The sequence below is a fragment of the Oncorhynchus tshawytscha genome, linkage group LG10 (assembly GCF_018296145.1).
Source record: "Oncorhynchus tshawytscha isolate Ot180627B linkage group LG10, Otsh_v2.0, whole genome shotgun sequence".
Lineage (NCBI taxonomy): Eukaryota > Metazoa > Chordata > Actinopteri > Salmoniformes > Salmonidae > Oncorhynchus > Oncorhynchus tshawytscha.
In genome coordinates, this window is record NC_056438.1 from 49,167,422 (window position 1) to 49,173,421 (window position 6,000).

Sequence of the window (6,000 nt, forward strand, 5' to 3'; positions counted from 1 at the left end):
CAAATAACATTTGATTTGATTTGATTTTGAGAGGGGAACGATGAATCAGGGGATGAGGAGATGACAGTTTCCTGTGTACACGGGGACACAAAGAGGGATGCAACCGTGCCGTTGAGGATAACCACTCCAAGGGGGGAATGCCAGATGCGTGTGGGGGCTGTTCCTAACCTGCCTGTGCCTATTCTCCTCAGTAGAGATTGCCCCCTCTTCCAGGCACTGTGGAGGAGGGACCGGGGGAGGTGCGCACTCGAGGTAGGAAGGAGAGGAACAAGGACAGTCGCCTGCACAAACCACGCCCTGCCGCGAGAGGTGTCCACTAGGCCCGAGTCATACCCGGAGGAGGGAGACGACCCCACTCTGAGAAGCAAGCCATTGTTCGAAGAAGACCTCAGGCTCCCCTTTATGGAGGTGGAGGCCCCAGACGGACCTCCCGACATGGGAATCCTCACGGGCCAGTTCGGGATGGCCCAGTTAGAAGACCCCAACCTCCAGAACCAGAGGGGCCAGGTGATTGCGGTGGATGGCTTACTGTTACCTGGGGTACGTGAGTGGCGCTAACCCCACTTCGCCATCAAGCATAATTTATTGTATCAGGTAGTAAAGCACAATAGGGAACCGAAAGACTTGTTACTCATACCCACCCAGTATGCTAGGACTGTCTTGCAGCTTGCCCGCACCCACCTGCCTGGGGAAACACCTGGGGATGGAGAAAAACGGGGAGCGGATCGGGAATCGGTTCCATTGACCCGGAGTCAAGTGCACCATAGAGGACTACTGGTGGGGGGCCCCTGGGGGAACCCTGGTGCACGAGGTACCCCAAGCGCCCACTAGGTTCTCCCCCTTTGAGCTCCTGTATGGCCGTCGGTCCTGCGGACTGCTGGACCTAGCCAAGGACGTCTTCCACCCCATATGCAGCGTGGTGGAGGAGATGAGGGAGAGGATGACGGCGATTTGGCCAGTGGTGAGGGAACACATGTCTCAGGCGCAACACGCCCAGGAGCGCATATACAACCGGGGCGCATAACCACGAGAGTTTCACCCGGGTGAGAAGGTCTTGGTGCTGATCCCCACAAAGGAGAGCAAATTCCTGGCTACATGACATGGGCCCTACGACATCGCTGAACGGGTAGGCGATGTCAATTATAAGGTCTGTCAACCAGGGCGGAGAAAAGTGAATTTACTGAAGAAGTGGCACGCACGAGAGGCGCTGGGCATAATATGAACCCGGCCACAGCAGAACCCGCCCTCTGTCGAAGTTGCCATGGGGGAAGACCTCAGCCCGACCCAACGACAAGAACTCAGAGTTGGACCAGCAGCCGTGTTCTTTGAGGTGCCGGGGCGCACGGATCTCGTGGAACAACAAATCCGCACACGTCCGGGAGAAAAAGTGCGTAAACGGCCATACTGGATAACAGAAGCCCGGAGGGCGGCGGTCCAGCGCTAAGTGACAACAATGCTAGAGATGGAGGTACTGGAAGAGTCCCACAGTGAGTGGTCTAGCCCTATAGTGCTGGTACCGAAACCGGACGGAACCGTCCGCTTCTGCAATGACTTCCGGGTCCTGAACGAGGTCAGTAAATTCTACGCCTACCCCATGCCCCGGGTGGATCAACTGATCGACCACTTGGAGAAGGCAAGATACGTCAGCAACTTGGACCTAGTGAAGGGGTACTGGTAGGTGCAGCTGGCAGAGGCCTCCTGGGAGAGGATGGCCTTCCCACCCCCCACACACACACACACCCCCGGGAGAGCTATACCACCACCGGGTTCTTCCTTTTGGGCCCCGGGGGGCACCAGCGACCTTTCAGCGACTCATGGACCTGGGCTATCAAAGGAGTTACCTGGGCTATCAAATCGGGTGGGGAAATGTGAAGACCATAGTACACCACATACACTGGGGGTTGAGAATAATCAAGTGTTGCTGTGGACACACACCTGTTTGACCTTGCTGTTATGCTGTAGGTCTACTTGTGTTTTTTTTTTTTGTCAATTCAGGTAGCATTTAATCTCCTGCATTTGTGTTAACCATGGCAGACAGCATTGTAAATAAAGAGATGTGCAAAAGGATAATCAGCTTCTGTGTCTTTGGATCCTTTCTCCTTAATACATGTTTTTGTCAGCCAGGCCCATCTTTTCAAAGAAAAGCCATTTATTTCAATCTCTAGTTCAGTAAAATAAATAGTTTTGTTCTGGTCACAAAATAATCCCGAAACTTGCGGCAAACAGCGCCACACTCAGGCAGAAAGCTGAATGTTCTATTCTCAGCCAGGTTCATATTTTCAAACAACATTTGAGCAAAATACGTAGATTTGTTATGATCACAAGAAAATCCTTATAGTTCAGGGAAAGAGCCCCACGGTCAGGCAGACAAATCTGGATCGCTGCGCAGTCTCATTGAAGATCTTGATCACTTTTCAAGCCTACCTGGACTGAAACCTAATTATGACAAGTGTACCATATTACGTGTTGGATCGCAAAAAAAGTGTTTTACACTACCTTGCAGTTTGCCAATAAAAAGAGCGGATTGTGAAGTAGACATTATTGGTATTCACATCTCAAAAAATATAAATTAATTTACCACAATCAATTTCAATAGAAAGTTGGTAATAATATATAAGATTCTGCAACCATGGAGAGGAAAATACTTGTCTATTGGAAAACTCACATCGATTAAGTCTTTGGTCCAATCACAGTTGAATTACTTACTAATAGCACTGCCTACTCCAGACAACTCGTTTTAAATCATATGAGCAAAAAAAAAATTTTTTTTTGAACGCTAAACCAGACAAATTAAACGTGCCTGTTTATATAATGAATGAGTTGGCGGGGCTAAAATTAAAAATTAAAGCTTTAAACCTCTCACTAAAAGCTTCACTCATACATAAATTATACTTAAAACCAAAATGGTTCTCCAGTAGATTATTAAAACAGGCTCATCCTTTGTTCAAAAATGGCCTTTTTGCCTTTATACAGATGACAACTTTTCATTTCTGACTAATTCAAATGAAATATTGTCCTTTAACAAGCCATCCAAAGCTGGTTACAATTTCAGTTTTATCCTCCAGAATAGATATAACAAATATTACAACAAATGTCATGGTTAAACTGAAATATACTGATTAATAATCAAAAAAATATTTATGGAAAAAATGTTGGAAAATTGTATTATATTTATTAATGATATAACTCCTCCATTTCTATTCATGATGTCACATATGCAGCTATCGAAATATATGGGAATATCTGATGAATCCAAATTTACAGCCAACTGATTTCAGAATTACCACAAAAATGGAGGCAAGTGGAAAAGGGAGAAGGTAGGGAGGGAACTTGTTCGTCTGCCATACATTTAAGATACAAATAAGCTGAAAGAAATTGGCATAAATAGACCAATATACCAGTTTAATTTGAGGACGAAAATGTTGACGGCAGCGTCTTACAGGTTGCAAAATAAATGGGAAGAGATTTTCGATGTAGCGATTCCATGGCACAGGGTTAATGTACGGGTACAAAAAAAACATTTGATTCAACACTTAAGAGTTTTCAATTTAAATTATTATATACCATTTTTGCCACCAACAGAATGCTATATATATGGGGCATACACAGTGGCGACTTTAGCAAGTAAATCTTGGCTATCAGCAGAGCCTTGTCTGCCAGCAGTTCATTCAACCTAATTTCTGCCTTTAAAAAAAACTTAGCTGACTTGTTTAAACAAATGTGGTTTCTACTGACAATTGAGATGTACAAACTATGGCATAAGAGGACAACAAGCAGATCAGAGGCAATCCGTAATTTCATTTAAGACATTAATAATATAACTATTTGTTCAGCACTTTGAAATGTACTACGACAAAATTGAGAAAATGGGTTGTTTGATCTTACCATGTTCTTCCTGTACACCAATTCAGAACCGTAGGATAAATGAAGGGGGCATATGAGCAGACAATGAAAGCTCTTACAATATTTGATGATTACATTTCTCAAAAACAGGTTATCGGCAACACGTGCACCAGCAAGTTAGAACAGTAGGTGAAATTAAGAGGTGAAAATAGACCAATTTATTAGGCACATGGGCTACTAATAGCTTACTACACAACATACACTTAGTATTACTTTCTTAGCTACAGTATAGATATCTCCCTGGCATATTACATAATTTATGCAGCAGCATACAATACATTTTTGGACCTTGTTGTGCTGTGCTCACTTGAACAGGAAGGTGGGGCGGCAGTCCTTCGTGGGCATATTTTTTCATCAAAGTCTGGCATTCTCTGGATGTATGGTGCTTTCAAGACAACTGGGAACTTGGAAGAAGAAATATTGCCAAAACATCAGTGAGCTTCAGGTCATTGCTCTTGAAAAAGACCTGAGTTCCCAATTTACAATTCCGAGTTGGATGAAAGTTCAAAAAGTATGTTCACAGTCGTAGCTCGTTTTTCCCCGAGTTCCCAGTTGTCTTGAACTCATTAAAGTCAGATTTTGCAGTTCAGAGTTAACAGTTGTTTTGACCGCGACACAAATCATGCTTCATTGATAGCATGGCCAATGTTGAATGTTTATCATTTTATACTTAAAAATTAAGGTACTTTTTTCCGACTTGGGACCACACAGCCACTCCACTGAATAGTAGGCTAATGATTGCTTTGCAATGCTTGCAGTTAGCCACTGATTCCTTCCAAACCACTCATTGTTGAATTTGCGATTTCCAACTTATTGTGTAATGTTTATGGCCGATGAGCACTGATACATTTTATGTATAATTTCTCTTCATATGAAAAGGATTAAAAAGGATTTTCCAGTAGATTGTCGAGTTGAGTCATGATGATGACTGCTAGCTAAGATTTTGAAAGTATGATGACATAATCAGTCCAATCAAAGCTACTGTAGATATAACATGATTTGATGTAATTGTATCTGTGGCCAATGACCTTGAGCCTTATTGGATGGGCACTTCTAATGTAACTCTATGGCAGCACCCAAGGGGCTTACATTTTCGAGCTCTCCCCTTAGACTTGGTGGTGACGTAGTGTCCCCATGAGTGACAGAACACTGAGCCAATCATGGTGCAACACTGTATTTTCTGATGGCCTGCCCCACCACCACAGAAAGCACTGAGCTAGGCTGAAACACCTGCATTTTGGAGCTTCTTTACTCAAGACAACAAAAAAGAGACCATGTTTCTATGCGACTTTATTTATGATATATATTTTTTTACATTGTTTGCAAACTGAAATGTGACACGTATTAATGTCAAAATAACATGCAAAACAGGCAAGCCCCACCCAAAAAATTCTAAAAAAAAAATTGAACAAATTTAGCTAAAAATGGGGGGCTTAAAACAGGTGGGGCTCCACCTGCCCTGAATGACGAGTCACCACTGGGCATACAACAATCTCAGCTCTGTAGATTTTGCTGCGAAAGAGACAGAATCAATAGATAATTTATTATAGTATTGCTCACATGTAGCTTGTTTCTGGTAAAAGGTTCAGGGATGGTTAAAAAATCACAACATGCACTTAAAATTAACCTTACAAATAACCGTGTTGGGTGATTTAGAAAGCCATAGTCAGTCAATAAATAATAATACTACTCGTAGGAAAGGTTTTCATCTTTAGCTCACAATCTGTGGATACTATGAGATTGGAAAGGTTAAGAAATTATGTAAAACATCACAGCACAACTGACAAATATATGGCACATGGAAACCAAATGAGGGTGGTCTATGGTGATAGGTGGGATGAGCTGAGGGGTGGGATTAAAGAGTTGATGTTTGGTAATGTATTATTGTTATGTGACTGCTTTATATAAAAGTACCATATATGTCAAATGTGTATGCAAAATGTGTATGTAAAATGTATGTATATATAGCAGAAAAAAAAGAAAAAAAAACATTTTGTGAGAACAATTCGTTTCCCTGGCTGATATGGCTTCTACTTAGTAATACTATCAGAGTAAATGAATAGATGACATTCACTGCTATAAACATGTCTTGGAGTG